Below are 13,669 nucleotides of genomic sequence, written 5' to 3'. Positions count from 1 at the left end.
TCTCTAAAGTTTTCCCCTCTCCTTCTGCAATACTCATGTTTCTTTTGAGCATGCTGAGGGCTCCTTTTACTTTATGAGTAGCCCCATTTTGGCTATATAGCTGTCATAACTCAGCATGAGTTTGCTATTAATAATTTCAAAACTGGCATATGCACAATTCACTGCAGATCTGTTTTGCTTCTTCCTCACCACAACTAGAAGCTAGTAATGTCCATGTGGTTTGTGTCGATGTTGTTGTTGGCAACCGTCTGTCTCGAGAGACAATGGAGTGCTGCTCCGGAGGTGAAGTCCAGTTGCTGCATGAGCATTACTGAAGTGACCTCTCTGGGACACAAGCCTGGGCAGTGTATATGGAGATACTGGGCTGCCCAGACAACAAGACCCCATCTTGTCCATGCTGATGTGATCCAAAGGAAAGAAGTGTTGTGATGCGTCCAAGGGAACGGGGGCAATTGGCAGGCCCCCAGCTGGCTCCAGCCCACCGGCTGATTGCCTGTCAAACTCCAGTCCTCTGCATATAAACTGCAACCTGAGCTTCAGAAACTGTCAAAAGTTGGGCACACAAGCCAGCAGAGATAAGAGCAGAGAGAGGCTGTGTAAAGTGTATTTACAAGCATTTATTCAGCATCAGGACAAAAGAAAAACATGTCTTCTCCCCTTCGTGTCCAAGCAAGAAGCATAAGGCAAAAGCTATGCACAAACGGAAGTTCCCAGCAAGCTGTGCTGGAATGTAAACAGACATGTGACATACAGCAGCTCCACACATCTGTTTAGGTGAAACGGAACATCAATATCCTAACAAGAAGAGCAATACATTTGTCACCATCTTAGCTACAGGAATTTCCAGGAGGGGCTTACAAGGCACCACCCAACTGTATTAGGGACTCTATTCCCGATTTGTGTAGGATTTATTCCTCAGCATTTTCTTTTCCAAAAACGTCCCACAAGGCAATGGAGGTTTAGGATTAGTGTTTATTTTCTCCTAGTTGGGTCAGGCTTGGGGAATTCTCTCCCTCCCCCGGTGGAAGCAAGAAGCAGGATGGAAACAAATAGAGTCCTTACTAATGAGTTTATTCAATCATCATGGTGAGAGACAAAGAAATCCAGTCATCTTCCATTAATGGCATTGCTCACACTGAGCAACTCCTCCACTCCTTTCCAAGCAACAGCATTTCCTTTTACGCTGGCCGCCTGTGGTCAAGTGTCTCTGAGTCCTTTGTTCTTACACTTAACGAACACAGCATTCTAGGGGAAGGTGGGTCATCTATGCTCTCCAGTGATAGTGTCGGCTGGCTGCTCTGACTCTGCTTCCCCACCCCCTTCTCCTAACACCTCCCAACTCTTTTGTTCATCTGCCTCTGAGCTGTGATCTTCCTCAAAGCCCTGCTATAATTCAATACTGCCTTCCTCTTCTCTAGAAGCTACAGTAGGGTTACCAGACGTCCCCGTTTCCCGGGGACAGTCCCCAGATTTGCGAATAAGTCCCCGGACAAATTCTAATGTCCCTGGGAAACTCAGCAGTGGCAGTCTCAGCAGCCCAGAGCAGTTGGCTCTGGCTGGCTTCAGGAGCTGCTCGGAAGTCCCCATATGATGGTGGTGCAGGTGCTCTAAGATGCAGCTTCCGGGTTGCCTCCACCTTCCCTGACCTCAGCAACTAAGCTGTGAAGGAAGGCTTCATGCTGCCTATCGGAGCAGCCTCCCAACTCCTACTTGGGTGCAAGCAGGAGGGGGCAGGGATTTCTCAGTTAGGCAACAGGAAGCCTCCCTTCCCAGCTGAGGGATCCCCACCCCCTCCTGCTTGCATGCAAGTAGGAATGGGATTGGGGCTGCTCTGATGGGAAGGGAGGCATCTGTCAGCATCGCCCTTGAGCCAGTGTCACCAACTGGACTCATGCACTTCAACCCCGACTGGGCTAGGTGAGCTGGGTAGCACTTCCAGAAACCACCAGGTCAAAGTGCTGTGGACTCACAGCTTAGAGTTGTGAGCACCGGATTCACTTCCACAATACAGTCGTCGCACAGCAAAGTATAGCAGTGTATACACGACTCGGAGAGCAGCTCTGTAAAATATCTTCTTTTATTTTATAACTACAACTATAATACAAAACTATATACAGAGCTAAATAGGTCTAAGCATAAATGAATGCTGCACTTAGTGTCTGCAGCTGCTCTTAGCAGCAACCTTATCTCTACACACGATCTCTAACACTCAGTCTCTCTCTCTCTCTCTCCGACACACTGACTGACTGACTTGGTGCTGGAGCTGAATAAGTAGAAAGCAGAACACTGCTCCTCCTCTCTGGAGAATCAGCAGACTCGTCAGGAGATTCTTGGATATGGGAGGGGTGAAATCTGCACTCTCGGCCCTCCTCCTTTGCCTTCCATGCCTGACACACCGCACACTGCTTCTCCACTACCACCACCGAAGAACGAACAACTCAGAGGCTGCCGAGGCTCATGGAGAAAGGAGATAGAAGCCTTGGAGGAAGGGGAAATGTGGCGGTTGAGGTCAAGGCCGTGGCTGCCTCTCAGCCACCGCCATCACTGCTGCATCAACGTCCCAAATGTGCAGTATTTATTTATTTATTTATTTATTTATTTATTTATTTATTTAAAGTGTCCCTGGATTCATTGAAAAAATCTGGTAACCTTAAGCTACAGGAGAAGGGAAGGTGATTACCATTCCTCCTCCTCTTCAATCCAGTCCCTGACATCAGGCTACCATGCCAGATGGACAAGCCCCATATGCCCCTCATTTCCCTCTACAGCACATGGAGAAACCACCTTCTTGACCATTGGACCTACTACTGGTCTCACCTGCTCAGTCCATCTTTGCATGCAGGGGATGTCCCTAACTCACTGAGGACTTGAGACCCACTGGCTACCCTCACCTGGTTTAGTTGGCCAGACAGTTTCCTGGGATGTGGGTGTTGTTGCATGCTGACAGCTTCTAGGAGCCACAGGTGAGAGCAGAGGACAACTGATATGCATAAGAGGGGATGCCTGTCTGTCAGTGATTGGACTCAAGAGGGCCAGATGGATGGAGAGTGGTGGAGATCACACACACCCCGGACGTGGCAGAAGAAGAACGCAGCATTGAAACACAGCAGGGGCTTGAGAGGGATGAGGAAGGTCACAGCTCAAAAAGAGATGAACAAAATAGTTGGGAAGTGTTAGAAGAAGGGGGGATTGAAGCAGAGCAGCCGTTAATAATAATTTATTATTTATACCCCACCCATCTGGCTGGGCTTCCGCAGCCACTCTGGGCGGCTTCCAACAAAATATTAAAATACAATAACCTATTAAACATTAAAAGCTTCCCTAAACAGAGCTGCCTTCAGATGTCTTCTAAAAGTCTGGTAGTTGTTGTTCTCTTTGACATCTGGTGGGAGGGCGTTCCACAGGGCGGGTGACACCACCGAGAAGGCCCTCTGCCTTTTCCCCTGTAACTTGGCTTCTCGCAGCGAGGGAACCACCAGAAGGCCCTTGCCGCTGGACCTCAGTGTCCGGGCAGAATGATGGGGGTGGAGATGCTCCTTCAGGTATACTGGACTGAGCCAGATGACACGTTGTCACTGGAGAGTATTTCTGATCCCCCTTCTCCCAGAACTCGGCGTTCCTTAAGCATGCAGGGACAAAGGAATCAGAGACATTTGGCCACAAGCAGCCACCGTAAGGGGAGATGCTGTTGCTGGGAAAGAGGGAGTAGGAGCCCAGTGTGGAGCAATACCATGTTAAAGCTTGTTGCGTTCTTTTGTCTCTAACTATTAGGATTGAAAGAAACTCATTAAAAAAATGACTCTCCTTGTTTTCTCTGCTTCAACTGGGAGAGGAATAGCTTTCCCGAAAACCTTGGCAGAGCCTTGACATTGTCCAAGCATGTGCACCTTCCAGCTGCCCAGTCCCACCAAGGAAAACCACAAAGTCCCCCTGGTCTCATCCACCAATATCTTTGAACCTGAAGCTATTTGTTTCCTCTCATCCCATTCTTCTTCAGATGACAGCCAGCCAGCTTAATTGTGCCGAGTACGTCGTCAAATAACAACCTCCTAATAATTGGTTCTTTTTCTCCCCATCTGGTTAATTATACACTAACATAGCTACGCTGGCACTCCTTCCTAAGAAACAGAACGGCATATGTTATGTGGTGCATATATAAAACTAGCTGTTAATTGTTCTTCTGCAACGGGGTGGGGACTCTTTTTCAGTCCAGGGGCCATGTGTTCTCCTGGGCAACCTCCCAGCGGCCACATGCCAGGGGTGAGCAGGGCCAGAGGCAAAAGTATCCCTGCCAGGGATCGAACTCCAGACCGTCTGCATTCAATGTGAATGCTCTATCGCTGAGGTGCAGGTTTTCCTCTTGTTTCCCCTGTGACCTATGCACCCCAGAGCAAGGGGCTGCCCTCTGTTACTCTGCAAATTGGCAGCTAAAAATAATAACGATGAATTTATTTGCATCATCGGATTCCGGCTTCTCTTACCCATCTCTTTCGCCGTGTCTCAAAACAGACTTGAACTCTGCGGTAAGTACAGCAACATTTGCTTGCTTTATTGAATCATACTAAAATCAAAGTCCTGCACATAAAACTATATTTAAAAATCAGCACAAGTTTATCCGCTTATTTAAAATCAGAGCATCTTTCACAGATTTAGCTGAATGCCAGGAAGGACAAATCTGTTGATTTCTACTTTTCTCTGTTTCTTATTTTTTTTCAGTCTTAAACTTAGTTCTCTACAGTTCTGAAGCAATTTGGAATTTACACATACACACACCTCTATCTATCTATCCTCATGAAGATTAGTCAGCATTTTAGTGCAAATTTCGCCTAACGAAAACACAATTTTGTGTGCAGTTTTGGCTAATAGACCTCTTTTTGCAAGCAATTTTACCTTATTGCTTTTTCAATTCTATTTCCAACAATATATGCATTATAATCAAACTGTCTCCCTGCATTTTGGTAATGATTGTTTGGTCAAAGAACTGGGTCGCAAAACTTGGAGAATTTCACATGCTCACCCACACATTCAACATAATGTCTGAAGGGCATATGCTTTGGAGCAAATGAGTAAAACTTCAGTTTAGGAACATAAAATCAAATGAAGCGGGGAATAGAAACCAAACATAGCTCAGTAGAAGAAGTTAAAAGAAAGTGATAGTGGGACTCAGAGGAATACGAATAAACCTGGAGGTGTGCCATAAAAATAATTGGAACAATATTTCTCCAACTGCAATTTATTTCAAAACATTTTTTTAAAAAGCATGTAGACAGTGTAGCAGGATATTGCAGGTAATGAGTGATTTCTAGAGCTCTTATAACCCAGCCGAACGGAGATGAGGGCCTAGGTGGGGTCTTGGAAAATGTACACAAACTTTGCCTGTGCTGGGCTGCCCTGGGGTGCTGCATACTTGAATTGCAATACACTGGAATCAGGGCATTACTCTTTTTATTCTTATTCCCATCACAGCTTCTATCTGGGTATGCTTTTTCACTTCTCGAATTAAGGAACAAGGGAAGTGGGTGGTGCTGTGGTCTAAACCACTGAGCCTAGGGCTTGCCAATCAGAAGGTCGGCGGTTCGCATCCCCGCAACGGGGCGAGCTCCCATTGTTCAGTCCCTGCTCCTGCCAACCTAGCAGTTTGAAAGCACATCAAAGTGTGAGTAGATAAATAGGTACCACTCCAGTGAGAAGGTAAATGGCATTTCTGTGCACTGCTCTGGTTCGCCATAAGTGGCTTAATCATGCTGGCCACATGACACGGAAGCTGTCTGTGGACAAACGCCAGCTCCCTCGGCCAGTAAAGCAAGATGAGCGCCACAACCCCAGAGTCGTCCGTGACTGGACCTAACAGTCAGGGGTCCCTTTACCTTTAGTTAAGGAACAATCCACAATGTATTTTGGTTCTGGTGGTCTGTCAGATACCTGTGAAATATCTGTGAAATTCAACCTTTTATAGGGCAAAGACCAGAACACAAACCATGCAGACCCAACACTTTATTACTGCAAGACACAGGGGTTGAGGGGGGGGACCAATTAAGAGAGAATTAGAGCGAAAAATAAAAATGCAACCGGGCAAATCATTTGGCAGCATGTATGCCAAGAAAGTGGCTGTTGTGTTTAGTGGGGTGGGCATGGGCATGATTTTATCCATTTAGCTTTGCATAAAAGTTAAACAGGTGAAAAAGCAAACTAGGGGATGGCAGCATTGTGGTTAAGGCACAAAGGGGTTTGAAAACAAATGACTCCTTTGCAAACATTGTGGCTGGCAGGGCATGGACTGAAATTGTTGTTGTTGTTGTTTAGTCGTTTAGTCGTGTCCAACTCTTCGTGACCAGAGCACGCCAGGCACTCCTGTCTTCCACTGCCTCCCGCAGTTTGGTCAGACTCATGTTTGTAGCTTCAAGAACACTGTCCAACCATCTCGTCCTCTGTCGTCCCCTTCTCCAAGGAGAAGGGGATTGAAATTATTAGAACTAAAAAGTCATGTTCTTTGTTGAGCAGAGTAATTCGTAGAGAAAAGAAATAAATTAGATCGTTGCTGGTTCTGTTTTTATTTTCTGTATCATACCATCCTCCCCAAGCTGGTTTGCATACCCTCCAACATTTCCCTAAGGAAAACAGGGACGTCCCATTCCATAAAAACACTTTTACTATTTATACCCCACACATCTTACTGGGTTGCTTCCAACATATATAAAAACACAATAAAACATTAAACATTTTAAAAACTTTCCTCTACAGGATTGCCTTCAGACGGTTCGGGGTTTGGCTAGCTCCATACCCTCCAACATTTCTCCACTGAAAACTGGGACATCCTAAGGGAAAGTGGGACATTCTGGGATCAAATCAGAAACTGGGACGGCTTCTCTAAATCAGGGACATCCATGGAAAATAGGGGCACTTGGAGGGTCTGGCTTTGTGAGGCTGGGATCTGATCAGATCCCAGCCTGACAAAGTGGTACAGGGCCCTGGGCCGCCTTGTGAGGCCAGGAACATTGCAGCCCTGCAAAACAGCTCAGGGCTGGTGTTACACTGGCTGCAAGAGCTGGGCTGGAGTGTGGTGGGCTCCTTTCTCCCTCCATGCCCTGTGCCCAGCCCCCTAGCATGTGTGCATTTAAACATGCACAGTTTGAACATGTTCTGCCACTGCCCTGTGCTGAACCACTGCAACTGAGGGTCCCCTGCTCTCCTCTGCTCCTAGTAAAGTAGTAGATATTTATATGATATATATACAGTGGTACCTTGGGTTAAGAACTTAATTCGTTCTGGAGGTCCGTTCTTAACCTGAGGTACCACTTTAGCTAATGGGACTTCCTGCTGCCGCCGCGCCGCCACCGCATGTTCAGTTTTTGTTAATTGATTCTCATGAAAACTTACAGATTCTGGCTTCACACAATTAACTCAAGTCAGTGTCAATTTACTCTTGGCAGAAAGCCAAGGTCTGCTTGACCTTGAAAGTACTTACTCTGATTGGTTAACGACCAGCACTCAACTCTGTTATCTAGGAATGCTAGTACGTTTGTGTTAGGTGGGTGTGTTAGGAGTAGAAGTGCTGTGTTTGGTTGAGAGAGAGAGAGAGAGAGAGAAAGAAAGGATTTATTTTTGCTTTGCTTTGTATGCAGAAACTCTGCTGGTTTTATTTTTCCTTTTAATAAATCCTGTAAATAGTTATTCTGAGTCTAGCTGACAAGTCATTTCCACCTCAACTAGCTTCTTCGCTGTGCAGGAAAACTCTGCTACGTTTGGGCTAAAGCCATTAGAGCTATGCCTGACACTTCAAAGTTCCAAGAGATTTCTGTTCTCATCCTGAAGCAAACTTCTTAACCTGAGGTAATATTTCTGGGTTAGCGGAGTCTGTAACCTGAAGCATATGTAATCTGAAGCGTATGTAACCCGAGGTACCACTGTATATATATATATATATATATATGAGTTATCACCAGGGCCGGTAATTGTTGAACTGAAATACAATTAAGAAGAAGTACAGTATATTAATAGTGGATTGGAGAGCCCAAGAGAGTGGGGCCCTAAGCCATAGCTTGTTTAACTTAAACGTAAATCATATTACCTTCTTGGAGGAGAATCAGCTGGTGCTTGTGAAACTAACTGCTGGTGGAAAGTGAGGGTTGGGGAAGAAAATGCTGCAATGCATTGAATTTCCCTAACTTTCCCTTGCAAGAAATATGAAGGCATGGCATGTCCTCTCTCGGAAATGATTGCACATCCTACTCAACCTTTATCTTTCCTTGCTATTTCATAGTCTTCCTGTATATTGAAATAGATATTTCACCTGAAGTAGATATTTCAATGTAGCCTTCACCCGCCACAAACTATCCATTAGAGGTTTCTCATTCATTTTTCTAGGGCAACTTTGAAACACCAGAGATTGTGTTTCTGGAGCGATGATGGGCAAAAGAAACCCAAATCAGCTTCATCAGGCAATTGGAAACTGTGGGTGTAAGTTGGAGAAATGCTTTTCATCAGGACTGGAATTATCAACATCATTCCTTTCCCCGGCCACTTTAATTTCATTTTCAACTCAAGCTCTCGGGGGCACTATCCTAACGGCATTGGATAGATTGGCAGAGCAATCTTAGGTTTCAAAGATATAGGATTCTGGTATTTTAAGAGGGGCTGTACAGGAGTGGTGAAGCTCCGACCCAGGGGCCAAAATGTGGTCCTCTGAGTCTCAGGACTCACCCTGGGCCAAACCCATGCCCTGTGTCAACTCCTAACAAGTCTCAGAGCCCTTAACAAACTACATAGAATTGTAGAGTTGGATCCCGAGGGTCATCTAGTCCAGGCATAGGCAACCTTCGGCCCTCCAGATGTTTTGGCCTACAACTCCCATGATCTCTAGCTAGCAGGACCAGTGGTCAGGGGTGATGGGAATTGTAGTCCAAAACATCTGGAGGGCCTAAGGTTGCCCATGCCTGATCCTAGTCCAACTCCTTGCAATGCAGGTATCTTTCACCCAATATGGAGCTCAAATCAATGACCCTGAGATTAAGAGTCTGTTGCTTTACTGCCTGAGCTATACTGAGCTCAAGAAAATGTTCCTGTGCCAGGAATCGAACCCAGGCCACCTGGGTGAAAACCAGGAATCCTAACTGCTAGATATATAAGTGACTCTACAGTCTTTGGCTACTGAGCATGCTCAGTTGTCATTGGGCTGCTTTTCTGGGACTCCCCCCACCCACCCACTTTAAGGTCTTTTTCCCCCTAAAGGTTTTTTGCAAACCTTGGAGATTTTAACTAAGCCTGGCCAAACCTCTCTGTGATGCCAATAATCTACACTCGCCCTGAACACTGAAAGTAGCACATGTATGTACAGTACAAATGAATGGATGGATGGATGGACAGAAAGACAGATTCGGCTTTTAAGTATAATGAATTCAGCCTGCTGGGAAAGGTCTCCGTATTAGATTAACATTAGCCAGGCTGGTCCAAAATGGCCAGATTGTGTTAGCAAGATCGCAGTGCCCTTTAAAATTCTTGTCGTTTTATCAAGGGCCTGTCATTCTCTGTTCCTGCCTTGCACCAATTTCCAGTGACACTCACAGCTTGATATGTTGAACCCTAGGGCTCTCTGTCATCCACTTTGCTGCGTTCGGTACAAACTGGATGCATTAAGCAAGCCCTGCAGGGCTAGGAAATGATAAACTTATTGGTGAAAAAAATAAAATCACACACACACACACACACACACACACACACACACATAGAGCCTTGAAATCCTAACAGGAGTATCTGGGACTGATGAGCATGAGGAATTTGTGCATTGTGTTCTTCATAGGAACAGTTACAGATAGGTAGCCGTGTTGGTCTGCCATAGTCAAAACAAAATAAAAAAATTCCTTCCAGTAGCACCTTAAAGACCAACTAAGTTAGTTCTTGGTATGAGCTTTCGTGTGCATGCACACACTGTATATGTGAAGAAGTGTGCATGCACACGAAAGCTCATACCAAGAACTAACTTAGGTGGTCTTTAAGGTGCTACTGGAAGGAATTTTTTTATTTTGTTCATAGGAACAGATCCTCCAAATGTCCCTATTTTCCAGTCCCGGATTTACAGAAGCCATCCCAGTTACCGATTTGATCCCAGAATGTCCTGCTTTTCCTTGTTGTTGTTTAGTCGTTTAGTCATGTCCGACTCTTCGTGACCCCATGGACCAGAGCACACCAGGCACTCCTGTCTTCCACCTCCTCCCGCAGTGGTCAGACTCATGTTGGTAGCTTCGAGAACACTGTCCAACCACCTCGTCCTCTGTCGTCCCCTTCTCCTTGTGCCCTCCATCTTTCCCAACTTCAGGGTCTTTTCCAGGGAGTCTTCTCTTCTCATGAGGTGGCCAAAGTACTGAAGCCTCAGCTTCAGGATCTGTCCTTCCAGTGAGCACTCAGGGCTGATTTCCTTAAGAATGGAGAGGTTTGATCTTCTTGCAGTCCATGGGACTCTCAAGAGTCTCCTCCAGCACCATAATTCAAAAGCATCAATTCTTTGGCGATTAGCCTTCTTTATGGTCCAGCTCTCACTTCCATCCGCTTTTCCTTAGGACGTCCCTATTTTCATCAGAGAAATGTTGGAGGGCATTGAGTTCTGCAACCCCCGAGCCAAGGAAATAAGTAACTATACAATCTTCAGAAGACATCTGAAGGCAGCCCCTTGTAAGGAAGTTTTTTAATGTCCATATTATTTCATTTAGTATCTTAAATTTTTTATTTATACTTTTCAGGTTTATGCCTTTCACTGATTTTACGGTCATTTTGACATTGCAAAGCTTGACTTCCTCCCTCCCTCTTTATGCAGTTCCTTAAATTTATTTTTAATATCTTCTACATATCCAAATTAACTTATTTGGTCATTTATTTGCCTTCCTTAAACTTATACTCTTATGCAGTGGCGTAGCGTGGGTTGTCAGCACCCGGGGCAAGGCAAGTAATTTGCACCCCCTAACCCGTGGATTTGCACCCCCTAACCCTAACCCCCAGATGTTGCGCCCGGTGTGGCCGGCCCCCCCTGCACCCCCATGCTACGCCACTGCTCTTATGAAACTGCCATTTATTACAATGATCCTGCCAGTGTTTTTATCTGTTTATAATTTATCTGTAAATTGTATCAATAAACCCTTTCCATTCTTTCGCAAGTTTTTAAATGTTTAACGTATTGTTATGTTTTTATATAAGTTGGGAGCCAGCCAGAGTGGCTGGGGATACCCAGTCAGATGGGTGGGTTACAAACAAAATAATAATTGAATAGGACATCCATCCTATTAATTAATAGGATGTCCATGCATACCCCATACGCAAGCATTAAGGGGGTTTCAGGTACACCCATGGTGGGCCCTATACCTGCCCCAGATTCTTCTTCCCTTATTACCCGCTGCATTGAATCCAGTAGCTGAAATTGGGCTAATCCCCTTTCCAAGCCACTGTCAGCACCCCGCCCTGTCACCTGATTTTATCATTCTGTTTTGCTGTTATGTTAGGAGGTTCGCAATGCACCCTTGGGATGAGCCTAGCAGAACGAATGCTTGCAAAGAGGCAATGCACATTTTCTTCCATTCCCCCCGCAACACGCAATATATGCACATGTCCTGGAAAATCTGCCAGTGCAGCAGATCTACGTGCCCGGCAGACACACTCTCCTGTTTGAGACACTCACAATCAGCTCATTTATAGGGGACTTATGACCGAGGAGATTCACCGTATGACACGGGATGGGGGGAGAATGCTTGCTGCTGATAGGCTCTCCCCCAAGTGAACAGCTGTTTCCTCGTTGGCCATCTGTCCCAAGCCATGCTGTTATCAGATGGAAGTTCACGTGCTGTGAAACTAGACTGACTTCTTTGAAGGGGTTAGGACAGCTCCTTATTATTATTATTATTATTATTATTATTATTATTATTCCCCTCCTGAATTGTTAAGTAGGAGGAAGGAGGTACAGACTAGGCACTGAGATGGGCAAGCTTGCATCTGTGACACAAATCATTTTGCTGTATTAAATTCACACAGGCACCCCCTCGATAAATATCCCTTGCCCGGTTTGCAAACAAGGCGTATAGAAGCTTCTCATGCGAAACGTACTGTTCTAAATCGTGCAGGGAGCTTCTGCGTGTAGCGAGCAGCCAATTGTTTGCAAAATGGGGAGAAGCGAATTTAAGATCAGAAGAACAAGAAACTAGGAGAAATGAAACAGACAGGTCCTTCCATCCCCAGCTCCAGCCCATAATAATTGGAGAATATTTAACTCTGTAATCACCAAATTACTACAGTATGGGAGTCTAGATGCTTGTCCTTTAAAGGAAGCTTAAATGGGGCTTCACAAAGCCCAGCCTGAAATATCAGGTCGCGTGATGGAGCCAGCTTCATCACTTCAAATTAGATTAACTAGGCAGCAGGGACAATATTAACTTGCAATTTGCACTTAATGTACATGCATCATAGAATAATGGGCTGCCATTAGGGCTAAACCTGTGCCTGAATTACATTTTCTTTTCTCTAGCTCTGCCAATGGAGCCTGTTCAAAAACTGTGACTCAAATCGCTTGCCCGTTTCTAATACTCTTGGGACCATTGATGTTCCAGGGACACATGCCATAGTTACATCCCATTTGGATTACTGCAATTCATATAGATATTAAAAAGCATCGGGGGAGAGGAAGGAACCCTGAGGCACCCCACAAGTGAGAGCCCTGGGGTCTGAACACTCATCCCCCACCACCACTTTCTGAACATGGCCCAGGAGGAAGGAGCGGAACCACTGTATGACAGTGCCCCCAGCTCCCAGCCCCTCAAGACGGTCCAGAAGGATGTTATGGTCGATGGTGTCAAAAGCCGCTGAGAGATCCAGCAGAACTAGGAAACAGCTCTCACCTTTGTCCCTAGCCCACCGGAGATCATCGACCAGCGCAACCAAGGCAGTTTCAGTCCCATGGTGGGGCCTGAATCCCGATTGGAAGGGATCCAAATGGTCCGCATCCTCCAGGTGAGGCTTGACAGAAGACTCGTAGCACCTGGTGGCAAGGGCTGGGAGGGGTACATAAGACCAGCTTTTCCCTCTGGCTCTTTGCCACAGCAACACGCTACCCACCTAGCCGTGCTTCGGCTTCCTGACTCCTGGACCCTTGGCTTCCTGACTCTTGGTTTTCTGACCCTCGGACTCTTGGCTTCCTGACTCCTGGTTTCCTGATTCGTGGACTCTTGGCTTCCTGACCCCTGGACTGCTGATTCCTGCTTCCCGACCTCTACCCAGCAGTACCAAGCCGGGGCTCTGACTGCCTGTAACCCGGACCGTGACACTGCCTTTGAAAAGTGCTCGGAAACTTCTGCTGGCTCGAAGACCGGCAGCCAGATTGCTGAATGGAGATGGTTATAGGGAACGTATTAGAACAGCTCCTCTGGCTACCAGTCGGTTTCCAGGTGCAATTCAAAGTGCTGGTTATGACCTATGAAGCCCAATGTGGGTTAGGTCCAAGCTCTCTAATAAACCATATTCGCTCATATAAACCTGCCCAGGTTCCGAGATCTTCAGGCAAGGCCCTTCTCTCGGTCCCGCTACCCTCACAGGAATGCATGATAGGAACACAGGAGAGGGCCTTATTGGTGGCTGCTCCCAGAATTTGGAAGTCCCTCCCTAGAGAAGTTAGAGAGGCTCCCTTCTTGCTGTCCCT

The sequence above is a fragment of the Podarcis gaigeae genome, assembly GCF_964106915.1.
Source record: "Podarcis gaigeae genome assembly, chromosome: 6".
NCBI classification, from domain to species: domain Eukaryota; kingdom Metazoa; phylum Chordata; class Lepidosauria; order Squamata; family Lacertidae; genus Podarcis; species Podarcis gaigeae.
This window is presented reverse-complemented; position numbering follows the sequence as displayed.